Source organism: Silene latifolia, chromosome X (assembly GCF_048544455.1).
Source record: "Silene latifolia isolate original U9 population chromosome X, ASM4854445v1, whole genome shotgun sequence".
In the NCBI taxonomy this organism is placed as follows: Eukaryota; Viridiplantae; Streptophyta; class Magnoliopsida; order Caryophyllales; family Caryophyllaceae; genus Silene; species Silene latifolia.
In genome coordinates, this window is record NC_133537.1 from 259,472,882 (window position 1) to 259,492,264 (window position 19,383).

The window sequence follows — 19,383 nt, forward strand, 5'->3', positions numbered from 1 at the left end:
AAATACAAGCCTTACACATTGTTTGGTACCGTCATCGTGCATTAAATCACTTAACCGACCACTACACCGTCACTAATCTTAAAACACTCTTTTTTACTTACCAAAACGGTTTTAAACCGAGTCTTTTCCGACCAAACGAGTTGTTACACTTACGTCGGTCACTCGCCATAACCAAACATGTAAGTATGAGGGTGTAAAAATCCTTCTTTTATCATGTTTTCATTTGTTTCACGACTATAACATGCTATAATGTGCATAACATGAACCAAAACATGGGATAAACGAGCCAAAACTGATTTTTGGCCTGAGAAAGAAGCCCCTTGGTTCGCCGGCTTGCCCGCGCCTAAATGGGGTGTCCAGGTCAGAGATCAACCGTGTTTGTTCTCGTCATTTCCCTTTAATTCATTTTCATATTTGTAATCGGTTTTTACCATTTCAAATATTTCCAAACCCTTTTTTATTTTATTTCATTTGTTTTAACCCTAAAACATTTTTCACCCTTGGTTCCTCATACCATGACGGTTAAATCCGTGTTTCGGTGATAATATTTGGTTAATGACATTTAAAAGGTATTTTAAAGCCTTTTTATTTCATTTTTTGGGAGGTATTTTAAAGCCTCTCATCATTTCTTCCCATTTTCGAAACAAATATATTAGTCACCAACACAAAGTCATCCTTGGTTCTATATACCATGCCGGATTTTAACCCGGGTACGATTGATGCGATCCCGCTAAGTGTTCACAAATTAAGATGTGGTCGTTGGGTCACGGTAGAATCAAAACACAATTTATAGCTTCACAAACAACTCTACAATTAGTAAAGAGGCAAGTAAAGGTCGGATCCCAAGGGACGGGTATTGAAATGAGATTTCTATTGCAACTAGCGGTGTCTAAGGGGTGTCACAAATTGGGTTGATGTAGAAGGTCACTAAACTAAAATAGCAATGAAAATAAACAAGCAAGATGAATTAAAGGGGTGTAAATAATTGATTAAAGGCGAAGAAAGACACAAGGTAGAAGGCGAAGAAAGTCACAAATTGGGTTGATGTAGAAGGTCACTAAACTAAAATAGCAATGAAAATAAACAAGCAAGACGAATTAAAGGGGTGTAAATAATTGTAAAATATCAAACAACTCGAAAACAATTAGAACAAACCTTGAGGAATTTTAATTCCCCAAGGCGAAGAAAGACACAACTAATAACAATAAAAAGGAAATCTAAATCAAACAAACACCGTCCCCGGCAACGGCGCCATTTTTGATCGGTCCGTTTCGTGTTCACAATTAAAGGTGTGGTCGTTGGGTCACGTCCGAATCAAAATACAATTTATAACTTCACAAACATTTCTACAATTAGTAAAGAGGCAAGTAAAGGTCGGATCCCAAGGGACGGGTATTGAAATGAGATTTCTATTGAAACTAGTGGTGTCTTAGGGGTGTCACAAATTGGGTTGATGTAGAAGGTCACTAACTAAAATAGCAATGAAAATAAACTAGCAAGATGAATTAAAAGGGGTGTAAACAATTGATTAAAAAGCACTAGGGTGTCATGGGATCATAGGGGAATCATGGGATATGATCATACAAACATGTTCTCAAATTATAAGCAAGCAATTATTGTTGTGATGGATTGAGTTGGGTTATATCTTACAATCCTAGGAAAGTTTGGGTCCCGGAGCCGAATCGATTAGATTGTACAACACCTACAAGTCGACTTAATCTTCCCAACTCAACAACATGCATGGTCTAATGAGACTCGAGTTGGGTTATGTCTTACAAGTCTCATTGAAAAGATAGAAGATGATAGTAAATGTAAGGATTCATAGGCTTAGCATTTCATCAAATATAACATGTGCATGAGTTGAGATCAAAACAAGCAAGCAAATAAAACATGAAAGCATATTAATTTAAGCATGAATCATTCCCCATGTTGATTTCCCCTAATCACCCATTAACCCTAGCTAAGAGACTACTCACTCATTATCATGTTGATCATGCTAGCAAGGTTGTCAATCATACCAACAATATGAAACATGATGAATAAATGAAAGTAATTAACAATAATTAAAAAGGGATTAAGAGATTATACCTACTAATGATTCCAATAATAAAGCAAAGATAAAAGAAGTACTTGAATGCTTGATTGAGAGGTTGTCAATCTCCCAACAATAACCCAAATAATCTTCAATTACCCAAAATAAAGGATGAACAAGAGAGAGATTAAAGAACTAAAACTTGGATTAAAACTTGATTAATACTTGATTACAATATTAAAGAGAGATTTGATTGATATTAACTACACTAATTATTGATAAGAAGAACATGCTCCCCTAATTAGACTAATGGGGTATTTATAGTGGAAATTAGGGAGGATGCATTAGGGTTAACTAAGGGCTAAACTAGTAATTACACTTTTTAGATTGAGCAAGGAGGAGCCGGTATTTTCCGAGAGAAGGGCTTCTTTCTTCGTAGCTTGGAGAAGACAATCCGTCTTTGTCTTTGGAATCCGGGGCGGAATAAGGTCGGGACGGGCGGATTCAGCGTTGGAACCGAGCGGATTCAGGGAATCCGGACGGATTGTGGAGGGGGAATCCGAGCGAATTAAGGCAAAGCCGCTCGGATTGTCTTCTTTGCGGGACTGACGGATTGGTGACAATCCGCTCGGATTGTCGATCAACAACAAATCTTCTTCTTTTCTTCCCTTTTCTTCATAAATTCCTTGGGGATTTCCTTGGGGACTCAAGGATCCTTTCTCAACTTTGCTCTTCTACTATAATATGTACAAAGGCCTTCTAATCTTGTCTCTCCTTGATGCTTGGTCATTGAATTCGATCAATTTAGTCTCGTTTTGCCATGAAAATGCAAGATTCTTACTCCTTTCCTACCAAGGGATCAAAATCTCAAAGAATATGCAAAACAAAGAACTAAAGATAAGAAATGACCCAAATAGGCACTAAAAAGCATGGGAACAAGGCTAATTCGGGGGCTAAATATGCGCCAATTATGGTCACATCAAATATCCCCAAACCGAACCTTTGCTCGTCCCGAGTAAAGAGGTGACAAAGACTAGGACCAATACTAACCTATCCTAATAATATAGCCGATATGAGACAATTAGCGGGTCTCACTCCGCCCCTTCAACTCACAACAAGACAACCATGAGGTAGGATGCCTTCTTGCAAGGCAAGGTGGGTCTTGCCAAAATGGCGACACATCCAAACATTAAGCACACAAAAATCACATAATGGATGCATCTACAAAAAGAATAGCCACTTCCTCATCAAGTGGCGGAGGCACTAAAGAGGAACAAATTTAAGAGCATGTAATCCTTCACAAATACTAGTTCAACAAATTACTAAGTCTAAGAGGATGGCACTAAATCACCTCCAAATGGTGTTAAACTAGACTACTTTCGTCCTCAATTTCCAAATGCTTTCGTCAAGAGCGATCGGATGGTGGTGGAATGATGATCCCTATGATGCTAGTAGCATATGACATGACAAGTCTCGAATTCTCTACAAAAGTAAAGGTCATGGATCGTCCCAAACTCGACCAAGTGGCTTGACAAAAGGCTTTTTGGGAATGAAATGCTCAAATCTTTATTCACAATGGGTGGATATGACTAGTATTCAAAATTGTCCTCATTTCACTTTCACATTTCAAAAATTTTAAGATGGGGTTTGTCCCTTCCGGGCTAGTGTCCTTTGCTTTCGCCAATCGCTTATTTGGCAACCGGTTAACCTCTAGACAATAGCTTTTCGGGGTGATAGTCACTCTGTCTCTGGGCGGCCGAATTCACAACCGTATGGGGGCCCAATTCAATGGATCCCGCACCAAAGCACATCGAAGTGGTACGCCTCCATCAAAACAACTTAAATTTCAACAATTCATAACATTTGAGGTTTCCTTGGCATTACATTACTTCCACATGACAAAATTTCTTTGAAATGAGCACTTCAAGCTTATTGATAGAAAATATTTTTGGGTTGCCTTACCACAAGGTCAAGCAAGGTCACCTAGACAAGTTAACCAAGTCTATATCGCATCACGGGGTTGGATAGGTGACTCACATGCAAACCCTTGACTAAGCCTTGGGTCATGGGTCAAAAGACACTAGTATGACACTATCTAGGGTGTTTTACAACCATTCTAGTAGGCAAAGTCTTAAGTTGAACAAGTATTTGTAATGGCTTAGGTGCTCTTGTCAAAGTTCCTAAATAGGCATTTTTCAAAACATTTCTAACATGCAAATACATGCCATGATGCAACTAATATAAACATCCTAATGCAAGTGATTCTATCAACTAATATGTCATATAAACTAAATGCAAGTCCTAAGTTCACATTGTTATACCGCATCAATCAAAATAAAGCCACATAGTCATTAACATAAAGAGGAAAAAGGAGATTGGAAAGATCATACCATGCGGTCTTCAATATCCTCATGTCTCGGATGTGGCGTAGTCAATCAATGTGAACAAGGATAGAACAAACACAATATATACAAGACAATATATACAAGACTTCAAAAGGAAATAAACATGTTTTTGGGTTTTGAATTTTCAAATTTTTATGATTTTTTTGATTTTTCAATTTTTTTTTTGGGGGGTTTTTGAATAAGAGTTAAATGTTAGAATTCCCATCCCCACACTAATATGGGCATTGTCCTCAATGGCCAAAATGATGGAAATTATGCAAAGATGATGCATGATTTCTATACTAAATGCAATCTATACTAAGCTACACTACATGATGCATGGTTTTTGTTATGACGGAGAGGATAATTTAGATTACCTCCCGTTGTGTATGCATTAACTTCCCCAAACCGAGTGAGACACTATTGCTAATGTCCAAGGATGGGTGTAGTTCATGCACACACTATGCTATGCATGAAACTAATTTGTCATTTTGGATTTTGAAAATGGGAACAATAGAATGAGAACACCTCAATGGTACCGAGGTGTGAGTCCTCTAATGGGGCTAGGACTACTCCAACAAAGATCAAAATTAAATAAAATACAAAGAGAGAAATAGACAAACCATGAGAGGGTAGGAGTCTCCAAGGCTTGCTAATCTTCCATCATGCTATCACCATCACTTCCCTCATTAGAAGTGGTCACATTGCCACTTCCCTTGTCATTTGCTTCTTCACTTTCTTCCTCATCTTCCTCATCATCATCTTCACCATCCTTTTCTTCTTCACTTGCTTCTTCCTCAATATTATCATCAACTTCTTCATCATTTCCAACAACCTCATTGTCACCCAAAACGACCCTAGATGCACCCGGAAATAGGACTTCTCTATCCGCCCAACTAGGCAAAGGACAAGATGGATCAAGTAGTCCTTTCCTAGCTAAATGTAAGAGGGGTGGATATTGAGCCAAGTAGGCATTTTTCCGATCTTCATAGGCTTGCTTGTGCATTGCTTGCATGAGAAGAGTCACATAGTCTTTCCCAACTTCAACTCCTTCCGGCTTGAACTCTTCATACTTAAAGGGGTAAGGTGGTATGACAATGGAAGAGGAGGTCATTTCAAGATCACCCTTTTGTTGTTGAATGATATACTCGGCCTCTTTGGAAAGGGGAAGTAGATAATTGGTCCGGTGGACGCTTAGACGACAAATCTTCGAAGGCAAGGTGAACGATCTAGCTTCACTAGTGAGCCATCCATACTTAGTGTCAAGGGGGTTATGGGCAACCCACTTGAACTTGTGAATCATAGTATGTATATCAACAAGATGGCCACCCTCCTTTGCTTTGTACTTGTTATCCTTATTGAAGTTAGGATCAAAGTGCTTGGCTAGGATAGTGACTAGGCCGCCATTGACAATAACGGTCGTGCCCTTCTTCCCACAATCAATGTTGAGCCATCTATCTACCAAGAGCCTCAAAGAATTGTAAGGCTTGGTGTGTACTCTTCCGATATTCAAAGCCGATTCAAGGAGAATAAAATCAAGTCTTGTGAAATGGTTGGTATCTTTCCTAGCAATTATGGTGTTACCCACGACCTTGTGCCATACTCTTATGCCCGGATGGTGGACCAAAAGAGCACGACTCGCATGAAAATCCTCAAATTTCTTCCCGGAGATTGCCTCCCAAAGAGGTTCGGGGTCATACTTTCCATAACTCTTAAAATAAATCGGTTCATCACTAAGACCCAAAATTTCACCCAATTCCCTAAAGGTAATGCGTCTACTAACATTAGCTAGACGAAACTCGAGATTCTCCCTATTCTCAACTTTGGTGACTTTCAAAGAACTTAAAAATTCCAAGGTAAGGGAGGGGTATGTCAATTCCCTTGTTTCAAACAATTTCTTCAACCCCATGGCATTGAAAAAGGCTCTAGTTTGCTCAAGAACACCCAATTTTTCTAAGGTATCTTCACATATGAATTTGGTGGATTGTAAAGACTTCATAGCAAACTTGACAAAGGTATTTCTATGGGTATCGGAAATAAAAGTTACCTCCGGATAATGCAAAAGTTGATCAATTACCGGAGTAGAAGGTGTTGTTGCTCCCATAGAAGGTTGTTGTTGTTGTTGCACTTCCAAGTTTGGTGTTGCTACCACCATAGCCAATGCTTTCTTTGTTTGAAGAGCCTTTTGCCTTTGTGAGAGTGCCTTAGCCTTTGTTGCCTTTGTTGCCTTTGTTGCTCCCTTAGTCCTTGCCATTGATGAACTAACCAAGAAAAGAATGAAAAATCTTCAATTTGTAGTATGCCCAAATCGATTTGAAGGTGAAAGGCTTTGCCTTTAAGAAATCAAAAATCGACTCAAAGGTTGAAGATTTTGTGCTTGGTTTTGATTTTTGTTGAAGAAGGAGTGATTGATTTGTTGTTGGAAGGATGGTTTGATTTGTATTTGGTGAATGTTGTTGAGGGTTTTTGTTTTTGTGATGGAGAGGATGAGGGTTTGATGTTGTGGGTAGTGTTTATGAATGAATGAATGAATGAATGAATGAAGGTGGGAGGGGTTTTAAAGAGACCGAAATTTTCGAATCTGCAGGGGCAATCCGTGCGGATTCTGCCCAATCCGTGTGGATTCTACTCTTTCTGGACTTTGCAAAACTCGCCTAAAGACGGGCGGATTGGTGACAATCCGCTCGGATTTGCTGAACACGGGACGGGCGGATTTGCTTAAAGACGGACGGATTTGATCCGAAAATTTTGCTTGTTTTCCTCACCGCAAAGACGGACGTCTTTCTTTCAGATCAGGCGGATTCTACAAGATGGGCGGATTCTTCACAGGACGCCGGATTTGATCCACGATCAAGAAATTTTCAAAATTCAGCTCGATTCAGATTCGGGACGGGCGTCTTTTCTGCAATACGCTCGGATTACTGAAGACGGGCGGATTCTCTGGAATCCGCTCGGATTCTTCCCCTGTGTACACGGATTCAGTTCCATCCGTGCATAATGCATTTCCCATACCATTCTTCCATTCTTTCTTCAAGTCTTGTGTTCGTCATTGTGGGGGCACTACTAAGGCATGGATAGCCTAGGCAATTGCCATCCCCACACTAAGCTAAAAGCACTACACATCAATTGAAATCGTTAGTCCCTCCCTCACTTCTCTCAAACATGACAATTATTTTGATCAAAGTAAATAAAAATCCAAAGATGACAAAAAATGCAATACAAGAATTGAAATGTAAGTTAGGGAGTTAGAAATATTTACAAGTGGTGGTTTAGGGAGGACTCCACCAAACTCTCATTCTTGATGAGATGTCAAGGGGGCATGTCCAAGGTGTTGTTGATGTTGCTCAACACCTTGAAAAAGTAATCGACGTCTTGTTCATTATCATGGTAGAGGTTCTCAATAGACCTTGGCCCTTGTTGGTCTTGATCGATGGCATTACCAATGTAGGGATTAAAGATCCCTTCAAATTCGTCGTCCCAAAGACCACAAACTTCATTAAGTTGATCATTGAAAATCTCTTGCTTAGATGGAGACAACTCTCCCAATTTCTTCTCTTGGCCAATGAGGCCATCCTCTTCTTCCTTGGTTGATTTTGATGAGCTTTGCAAGCTCTCCTTGTCACAATTCACTTGCTCTTTGAATGAAGCATCTTCAATTTTCTTCTTCCATTGGAGTTCCGATTTCTTCCTTTCATCCTTTCGGCTATAATGATCAATCATGAAACATGGTTCATGCAAACGAGAAGCTCTCATAGTCTTGTCAAGATTAAAAGTTATGCTTTCATCTCCCACTTCTAGAGTGAGCTCACCATGTTTCACATCAATCACCGCACCCGCGGTGTATAGGAAAGGTCTTCCTAGGATGATTGGAATATTAGAATCTTCCTCCATATCAACAATGACAAAGTCCACCGGGATGAAAAACTTCCCAATTCGCACGGGGACATCTTCCCATATCCCTAACGGTGTCTTCGTCGATCTATCGGCCATTTGGAGTGTGATATTGGTGCATTTAAGCTCTCCCATCCCCAACCTTTTACTCACCGAGTACGGCATGACACTCACACTAGCCCCTAGATCACATAAGGCTTTGTTGATCGTTGTGTCGCCAATGGTACACGGTATTGAGAAGCTTCCCGGATCCTTTAACTTTGGAGGTGAACTCCCTTGAAGTATTGCACTACTCACCTTAGTGAAGGCGATAGTCTCAAGCTTCTGGATCGACTTCTTCTTTGTGAGGATATCTTTCATGTATTTCGCATAGGCCGGCACGTGATTGATTAATTCCGTGAAAGGAATTGAGACTTCCAAATTCTTCACAATTTCCATGAATTTTCCAAGTTGATCATCAAATTTGGGCTTGGCTTGACGACTTGGAAAAGGGAGTCTAATCACAATGGGCTCCTTCTCCTTGGCCTTGTCTTCATTTTTCTTTGAACTTTCTTCTTTTGACGATTCTCCATCTTTGGAGTTTTGCACAATTTCTTCCTTTTCTTCCACAACTTCATCCTCAACTTGCTTCTTCGGTGCTTCATACCTTGTACCACTTCTCAAGTGAATGGCACTAACCGTTTCATGTCTAGGGGGATTACTTTGAGGTGGTAATTGCCCCTTTTGTCTTTGTGAGCTTGAAGATGCTAGTTGAGTCAATTGTGTTTCCAACATCTTGGTGTGAGCTAGAATGTTGTTGATGGTGGTTTCCTTTGCTTGGCTATCTTTTTGCATTTGAGTGAAAAATTCTTGTTGATTCTTTTGCATTTGGAGGACCGCTTTTTGGACATCAAAACCTTGGTCATTTTGGTGATTGTATGGATTTTGATTTTGGTAACATTGGTTTTGATTGTAAAAGGGTCTTTGATTTTGGTTTCTCATGGGTGGTGGAGTGTATGTTGTTTGAGGGTTTTGAACATTTTGGCTTTTGTATGAGAGATTTGGATGGAATTTGGTGTTTTCATTGTAAAAGTTGGAATAAGGGGTACCACTCTTGTATGCTTGGAAAGCATTCACTTGTTCATTTGTTCCCCTACATTCACCTTGGTCATGTCCCAAAGTTCCACAATTCTCACATATCCCACTTGGGATTGATGAGGATGCCGTCATGGCATTAACATGATGCTTTGATGATTTTGAGTTTTCCTCAAGTCTAGCCATAGCTTGTTCAAACTTCAAGTTGATTGTGTCAATGTGAGCACTAAGTTGAGCACCCAATTGAGTAACGGAGTCCACTTCATGCTTTCCTCCTCTAGTAGCCTTGCGAGGTCTACTATATTGTGAGTTATGGACCGCCATTTCCTCAATCTTGTTCCATGTTTGATTGTCATCAACTTCGGTGAACATTCCATTTGATCCCATATTGAGAATGTTCCTAGAATATTCATATAAACCATTCCAAAATTGTTGCACCAAAAATCATTCGCTAAGTCCATGGTGAGTACATGAGCGACAAATTCCCTTGAACCGCTCCCAAGCTTCATACAAAGACTCTTCATCCCTTTGCTTAAAACCCGTAATTTGAGCTCTTAGCATGTTAGTCTTTTCCGGTGGGTAGAATTTTTTGTAGAAAGCTAGAGCTAACTTCTTCCAAGAATCTATTCCAAGGGTGGCCTTATCAAGGCCCTTCAACCATTGCTTCGCGGTGCCGATTAAGGAAAAAGGAAATAAGACCCATCTAATTTGGTCTTGAGTCACGCCCGTTTGAGAGATAGCATCACAATAGTCGCAAAAGGTTTCCATATGAGAATGAGGGTCCTCACTAGGCATCCCCCCAAATTGGCTCCTCTCAACTAATTGGATGAAGGCGGACTTGGCAATAAAATTTCCAGTTAGATGTTGTGGTGTAGGACTACCATTTGGTAGATTCTCCTCGGTGGGTACGGAGTGTGACGAGAATTTTGGCATTGTAGGTGGATTTTGTGGGGTATTGTGTAATGGGTTCTCTTCTCCTTCTATTGAGAAAGGATTGACAAACTCACTAGTGGGTTGAACAACTTCACTAATACCTCTTAAATTCCTCCTAACAAGTATCCTATTGTTCGTCAAGGTTCTTTCGATTTCACGGTCAAAAGGTAACAAATCACCTTGTAACCTTCTAGACATGCAAAATATCAAACAACTCAAAAACAATTAGAACAAACCTTGAGGAGTTTTACTTCCTCAAGGCGAAGAAAGACACAACTAATAACAATAAAAAGAAATCTAAATCAAGTAAACACCGTCCCCGGCAACGGCGCCATTTTTGATGCGATCCCGCTAAGTGTTCACAAATTAAGATGTGGTCGTTGGGTCACGGTCGAATCAAAACACAATTTATAGCTTCACAAACAACTCTACAATTAGTAAAGAGGCAAGTAAAGGTCGGATCCCAAGGGACGGGTATTGAAATGAGATTTCTATTGCAACTAGCGGTGTCTAAGGGGTGTCACAAATTGGGTTGATGTAGAAGGTCACTAAACTAAAATAGCAATGAAAATAAACAAGCAAGATGAATTAAAGGGGTGTAAATAATTGATTAAAGGCACTAGGGTGTCATGGAATCATAGGGGAATCATGGGATATGATCATACAAACATGTTCTCAAATTATAAGCAAGCAATTATTGTTGTGATGGATTGAGTTGGGTTATATCTTACAATCCTAGGAAAGTTTGGGTCCCGGAGCCGAATCGATTAGATTGTACAACACCTACAAGTCGACTTAATCTTCCCTACTCAACAACATGCATGGTCTAATGAGACTCGAGTTAGGTTATGTCTTACAAGTCTCATTGAAAAGATAGAAGATGATAGTAAATGCAAAGATTCATAGGCTTAGCATTTCATCAAATATAACATGTGCATGAGTTGAGATCAAAACAAGCAAGCAAATAAAACATGAAAGCATATTAATTTAAGCATGAATCATTCCCCATGTTGGTTTCCTCTAATCACCCATTAACCCTAGCTAAGAGACTACTCACTCATTATCATGTTGATCATGCTAGCAAGGTTGTCAATCATACCAACAATATGAAACATGATGAATAAATGAAAGTAATTAACAATAATTAAAAAGGGATTAAGAGATTATACCTACTAATGATTCCAATAATAAAGCAAAGATAAAAGAAGTACTTGAATGCTTGATTGAGAGGTTGTCAATCTCCCAACAATAACCCAAATAATCTTCAATTACCCAAAATAAAGGATGAACAAGAGAGATATTAAAGAACTAAAACTTGGATTAAAACTTGATTAATACTTGATTACAATATTAAAGAGAGATTTGATTGATATTAACTACACTAATTATTGATAAGAAGAACATGCTCCTCTAATTAGACTAATGGGGTATTTATAGTGGAAATTAGGGAGGATGCATTAGGGTTAACTAAGGGCTAAACTAGTAATTACACTTTTTAGATTGAGCAAGGAGGAGCCGGTATTTTCCGAGAGAAGGGCTTCTTTCTTCGTAGCTTGGAGAAGACAATCCGTCTTTGTCTTTGGAATCCGGGCGGAATAAGGTCGGGACGAGCGGATTTGGCGTTGGAACCGAGCGGATTGGGGAATCCGGACGGATTGTGAGGGGAATCCGAGCGGATTAAGGCAAAGCCGCTCGGATTGTCTTCTTTGCTGGGACGGACGGATTGGTGACAATCCGCTCGGATTGTCAGTCAGCAACAAATCTTCTTCTTTTCTTCCCTTTTCTTCATAAATTCCTTGGGGATTTCCTTGGGGACTCAAGGATCCTTTCTCAACTTTGCTCTTCTACTATAATATGTACAAAGGCCTTCTAATCTTGTCTCTCCTTGATGCTTGGTCATTGAATTCGATCAATTTAGTCTCGTTTTGCCATGAAAATGCAAGATTCTTACTCCTTTCCTACCAAGGGATCAAAATCTCAAAGAATATGCAAAACAAAGAATTAAAGATAAGAAATGACCCAAATAGGCACTAAAAAGCATGGGAACAAGGCTAATTCGGGGGCTAAATATGCGCCAATTATGGTCACATCAACGATGATGAGTATCGACTAATTATATTCAAATGAACTTAAAACAATTAGTTCATAATCATTTTTAAAACTATTCATGTCAAGCTTGTCAAGTCGAACTCGACATCGAATATCATCGAAACAATGATGATTATTCGAGTCTAGTTCTTCAAATCAACAAATGCGGTCTAAACGACCCTTTCAAACCAAATCGGGTTCAAACACCCATTTTTCAACACGTTTTGTAACGTTTTCAAAAGGTCAGAATACGGCATATAACCGTAGGCTGACCCGCGCCTCAAGCAGGCCTTTTCTTTGTCATTTTCAGAACCAAGGGAGGCCCATTTACACCGCCAGCTGGCTCGCGCCTCATGTAGCCGTCTGGTACAGGGCCTGTTCCCTTTCCAGCATTAGTCTAGGATGATCCTGACTTCGGTTAGCCCGGATATAGGACGGATCAGATGACTATTTGTTCATTCAAAATCGCATTTGCAAAATGGCTTACTAAGACAAATGGATCACGTTATGCACCCTAAACCTAATACGGTAAATGGATGTTTAATTTCCGTCTTGCACGCAAATCAATCATTAATCCAACTCGACATCTTATACTTTATACTTGGATTAAATCAACCGACTTAGAAAGCTCTCACATGTTAGGTTTAACCGTTTTATCAACTTTTGCATTCAACCAACCAAGATCGATCAGTAGAGGCCGCTACCGCAGGCGGGATTGGGTGTCTGATTAAAGGGCTTCCCAATACGTACCTTCACCTCTTACTCAGAAACTTTAGATAGTGGACGACCTTATCCAGGGCATACGAGAGTCATTCTAGAGATAGGATGCTAAAGAGGGACGATTTCCTTATCTTTAGTATCTATGTCAAACGCTGCTTTGTGCTTCGATTTGACCGAGGTATAAAGTGGATTTAGAACGGGTTCCAAGCATCCCACAAATGCTTGGTGGTGACTCCGAACATCTCTAATCATTTCGAGATCCTTACCGAGACGAAACCGACCGACATAAAACGATCCGGTCGAAAGTTTTTTTACGCCGCCGAGCGTGGCTTTCAAAAGACCGCTGCATGTCTACAGATTGGCCTGGCGTGCAGGTGGCCCGCGACTACGGACCGGTAGGTGGCCCCCAAATCCACAGACCGAGACATGGCCCACGTCCACAGTTTGGCGACTCTACTGGGGAAAACTAGGACACTTACGTCTTTGTGATCCCTAGATGGTGAGACTCGAACGAGGTCTTGGTTGGAATGCATTAATTGATATTACGGTCACAGTCGGGTTCCTTGTCCGGTCCCACAACCTAACCCTTTTCGACCAATTGGCTCGTCTCGTCGGCGTGAGTTTTCTCATCCCCGCGTTTTGAATCCCGATTGAGTCAAGCATACCATTGACGTTACACATTTCTGTTTCGTCAAAGAGCTTTCATAACTTTCGAGCACGAGTCTAGGGCACCCTCCTTACACATTTTGTTTGGATTGGTATCCCTCTCGCAAATCAGGGTTTGATTGATTGGGGTGTAACCCACCCTTCTAAGCCAAAACCCGTGTCAGCATAATGCATAATATAATGAAATGTGAGTGCTTATGTGCTATTTGATCATAAGTCCTTCCGTGTCATTTTCAAACTTTCAAAAACACCTTTTTTCGCCGTTATAATGGTCGTTTCAAACCTCGGTCTTTCGCCGACCGTTGCACGCATTTCTAGGCCGTCGTAATGACGATTTTCAAACCCGGTTTTTATAACCATTTCAACACGCCTTTCTAGGCCGTCGTAATGACGATTTTCAAACCCGATTTTTATAACCATTTCAACACGCCTTTCTAGGCCGTCGTAATGGCAATTTTCAAATCCGGTTTTTATAAACATTTTAACACGCCTTTTGATACAGTCGTTTTAGTACCAAAAATAAATATCTAAGTACTACTAACAGAAGTTAGCGGTAAGTAGGGTCGATCTCCACAGGAAGGCGGTCACTATCTACTTGTCTATTCGGTCTGTCTAATGCCACTAATGGGGGTTTTGATTTGATTTAACTAAGCTACTGAGACTAAGGCAAGAGAAATTAACAAGGAAGAGAGAGGGAACTAGGATTTCGGGTCATCAATGAACGTCAGTCAATCGCAGTTAAGGTCACAGATCAGTCGATGTGTCGGTCTAAGGGGCAACGAATATCTCCTTTCGGTCTCAATTCGTCCTAAAATGCTATTAGCTTAACTTTCGCCCTCACTAAAGCATCCCATTGTTCACTCCGGGTCTCACCCCTTCCAACCTTTTGGTCTAGGTCAAGGCTTACCAAAATTAAAAGGCTAATTGCATCGATTCAACTAGCAGGATACAATTATAGCAGTGATTAACAACAAAGACTAAAACAACAACGACCAATCTATAAACTAATTAGCAATTAACATTCATCCATTGAATCGCCTAATCCTAGCAGAGAAATTAGCTAGACATAATAAAAGTAAGAACAAAAGCAAAGAGGAAAGAAATAAACATTAAATAAAATGAGAGAAAAGGGAAAAGAGAATGTTATAGTGGAAGAGATCCAGAAAATAGAGAGAAAATAATATCCAGTAGTAAAACAGTTGACAAGAGAGAGAAGAGTGTTCTAAATGACATCTCCCCTTCCTATTTATAAGAAAAATAGGATTTTATTTAACCTAATGACGGATTAAAGCTAAGCCCGAGCCCATAAGAGAAACCACTCGATCGAGTAGTTTAAAACAACTCGATCGAGTAAAATAAAGCTCAAACCACTCGATCGAATAGAAAATCTACTCGATCGAGTAAATCCTAAAATACAACTACTCGATCGAGTAGAAAAAGGACTCGATCGAACATCATTGTACTCGATCGAGTACTTTCCAGCGCACAATTTCCTCCTTTGCGCACTGAACTTCAAACGGCTGCCATTTCTTCGTTACTTGGGCAAACAAGGCGATTACGGTGGCGTTGGAAAGCTAAGAGGACAAGCTTTCATATACAATTTGAATCACCTGAATATAAGTTGTAGAACTCGATATATGGCTCTTCAAAATAGGCACTAGCAATTTGAAGTTCTTCCTTTGCTAGCCTAGCTATCTTTCTTCTTTGCGCATCTCAAGACAACTACATTCCCGCTCCAAATTCACTCTTCCTCCAAATGCATGCTAAACGGACGGTAAAAGGCTCGATTTCACTACTTTCTGGTCTATTCCTGCATATAGAACAAAAGAAACCAAAGTAGCATATTCGGGGCATTTCGTAGCATAAAAATACGATAATAGCATAGATATACGTGCATAAAAAGGCCTAAAAGGACTATATAAAATGCACGTATCAAATCTCCCCAAACCAAACCTTTACTCGTCCTCGAGTAAACTAAATGCAAACTAATGGAACGGAAAAAGAAAGCTCAGAGCAAGCTATAACTTGTCTACTTAAACCAGTTTAATGCAAACTAAAATCAACAAGTTACAGCTACAATGGTCATTACGCAAACGAAATATAAGATGTCCATAAATAAAGCTGACCTATCGACCCTGCAAGACCAACAAAATCGGGCTCTCACGTGGTCACTCTTCTCTCATGAAGCAAAGGGTGAAAGTATATGTATAAGAGAGAAAGAGAAAACAGTCACTCACCTAAACTGCGACCTACATAACATGCATACAACAAAGATGATAGACAATTCAAGTACTACACATACATTCCAACCAACAATGTCCGTCACAGCTGAGGGCTTACAAATGATATGGGAAAGTGAGGTTCAGGTGAGAAAAGGCAAAACAAATTATGGAAATGTGAAGGTAAAGCATCAAGCTAGTTCCTAAACAGGACCATATAAGACCATCCGAATCTCAACTGACTAAGAAATAAACACAAGTGCCCTTCTTTGGCACAAAACTCACTACCCAATACACAATCTCCTCAAAAAGGTGTAGATAAAACAGAGGAGTAAGACCGTCACAAGATAGAGATAAACACAGTCGGTCTCTTTTATTCATACAACTCAATTCAATTTTTTTCTTTTTTCTTTCTTTTCTTCTTTCTGTTTCACGTGAACTTCAACTTTTTTCAATTTTTTCTTTTTTTTCTTTTCATTCACGTTTTTCTCATTTTTTTTTCTTTTTCAATTTCTTTTTTTCTTCCTTTCTTCAATTTCCACCAACTCCAATCATATACACACGGGCCAAACTGCAGACGGAAAAATATACCACAAAAGACATGCTAAACTAGCTTGACTAGGCAGGCTCAGTTTGGGATGTAGCTAGTGGGTCAAAAAGGCAAGTTTTGGCTTAAATGGAGCTAAATGGGTGAAAAATATAAGAAAAAGGAAATTTGCAAGCACCTTCCTGCATGTGACACCGACCACAAACCCGAATGTATGCAATTGACAAGAAATCGAATTTCATAAATGTGCAAAAGTAATAGACATGTTATGCAAGGAGTACTACTCTCAATTCCTATGTAAACCGGTCATGAATGTCACCAGTTATAAGGCTCTAAAACTCAGAATTTATAGAGTAGGTTACCAATTTATCAGGTCAAGTCTAAATAGTCAGCTAAATTTTTGACATTAACTCGTAGATATGCGCGGGACTAAACTAATAACTGTCAATTAGATGCAAGGCTCAAGTAAAAAAGACAAGTTAAAGTGCAATTTCATCACGGAAATCTACCATTCCGACTCAACCTTTATGCAAAAATAAACGTGAATTTTTTTTTTTTTGTTTTTTTTTTTTTGGAAACAATGCATATGAAATATGAAAATTAAACGTGATAACAGGAGTGCAATAAAAGCTGAATGCAGACACAGATATGGATGCATAACCTCCCCAAATCAAACCGTACAATGCCCTCATTGTACCCAAAAAATACGGAAAGGAAATGCAAACTAAAAAGGAGAGAGTGGAGATGTAACACCTCCATACTCCGAGTGCCTTACCAGGACCACTCAGGTATGAAGACATCACCATCTCGGTTGCCCGAGGTATGATAATCAAATAGACAAAACAGAAACAACATTTATTATAAGTAATTTAATGAATAAGTACAATCCTCGAAACCAAACTGAAAGTACAATACATTATTCCAAAGTATCATTCTCAATCGAAATGTAAATAAAACTAAACTACATGCGGAAGACTCTATCGTCATGTCGTGGCCATCCCATCTATCCCAGTATCATCTCTATACCTGTTCAATATCTGCTCACCATCCCCGAATGGATCACCGCAGTTTTACAAAACAACACCGGGTCAAGATACTAATCACACAATCAATATAGATAACAACAATAAGACAAACAGCATACCGAATTTGAATGTCACACACACACACATACACCACCAACTCCCATCATCTCAATATCGATCGTCCACTGGACCACCGCGATGGGGGACCGCAGCCCGTTCCCACCTAAGCCCCGCTCATCGTACGAGCGATAACCCTGTCCATTAATGTGCACATCCCCTTTCGTGGCGGGTTCCACGAAGGGCGAAACTAGGGCGTGAGATCACTCCCGCAAGTGACCCCACTCAGCCGAGAACGCATCTCGAGAACCATCAACAACACAACCACAAGCACAATTACAAACACAATCATCATATCAAGCAACTAACTACAGCACATCACCAATATCCCATTATGGGACTAATACTGAGTAGGAAATCCTACCTGGAAAGCACAACACGCAGACGGTATCTACAAATTGTCTCAAAACGCCTCTTCTATGAATTCTCCTCCTAACATATAACATATAAAGACTACCAATTACTTACTATTCATAAAACCCCAAATCCCAAATTAGGGTTTGACCAAACCTAGCAAAACATTATATAAATTATATTAAAAGCTTACCCTCGACGCAAGGAATCCAACGACACGAACTACGACACGAATCGACCGTCGAACTCCGGGAATTGTTAAGGATGCGATTAGGAAGATGATCGATCGCTTTCTCTCTTAAACAGGTTTTAGGTTTTGGTAAAAGTGAATTAAAACAACGACGATTAAGTTTAAATACCCTAATCGCATAATTAACAAAACCCGCGAAAAACTCCTCGTAAACCGGACACTCGATCGAGTACCCAAGGTACTCGATCGAGTATTTCTACTCGATCGAGTGCCCCACTACTCGATCGAGTGCCCAACAGTCGAAACTATTCTATTCTCGCAACATACCCTTACTCGACGGAGTAAGGGCTAATCGACAGAGTACCCCCAAGACCATAAATACGGAGTATTACGGTCTTCCCTCCTTAAAAGGAACTTCGTCCCCGAAGTTCAAACCACTACTAAACAAAGGTACTCCCATAAGCTTCCCGACTCAAAGGTCAAAATAAACACAACGTAAAACATGCTACTAACCCAACTTATCCCGACAAACATACCGACACAACATATAAAAGGGGTGTAAAAACTCTTAAAAACTCTCGCGATCATCTCCTACCCCTCTAAAAGAAACAAGGTTACGTCCCCGTAACCATACATACCTGATCAAAAAGGAAAGGGTAACGCTCTTTCATTATATCCTCTGCCTCCCATGTAGCTTCCTCAGTCTCGTGGTTAGACCAAAGGATCTTGAGCAAAACTGTCTCACCACTCCTGGTCTTCCTAACCTTTCGGTCCAGGATCCGCTTAGGCATCTCAAGGTACGATAAAGACTCATCCAGCTCTAAGCTCTCTGCCTCCAACACATGTGACGGGTCACTCACATACTTCCGCAGTTGCGATACATGAAACACATTATGCACTCTCTCCAAGGCGCCAGGTAAAGCCAAACGATAAGCCACTTCCCCAACTCGCTCTAAGATCTCATAAGGCCCTATAAACTTCTGGCTTAGCTTGCCTTTCTTCCCAAATCTCATAACTCCTCGCATAGGAGACACTTTGGGAAGAACCTTGTCCCCAACTCGAAACTCTATGTCCCGACGATGTAGATCTGCATAACTCTTCGTCGATCCCGAGCCGCTCTCATCCGTTCCCGATCATCTTAAC

At 40.1% G+C, this 19,383-nt stretch overlaps 1 non-coding gene across 1 annotated transcript; it reads left to right on the forward strand.

Moving 5' to 3' along the window:
* Window positions 1-9,835: 9,835 nt before the first annotated feature.
* Window positions 9,836-9,942, forward strand: LOC141624574 (small nucleolar RNA R71). Its single transcript, XR_012534379.1, has one exon. It is a non-coding gene; the product is annotated as a small nucleolar RNA R71 (small nucleolar RNA).
* Window positions 9,943-19,383: the final 9,441 nt, after the last annotated feature.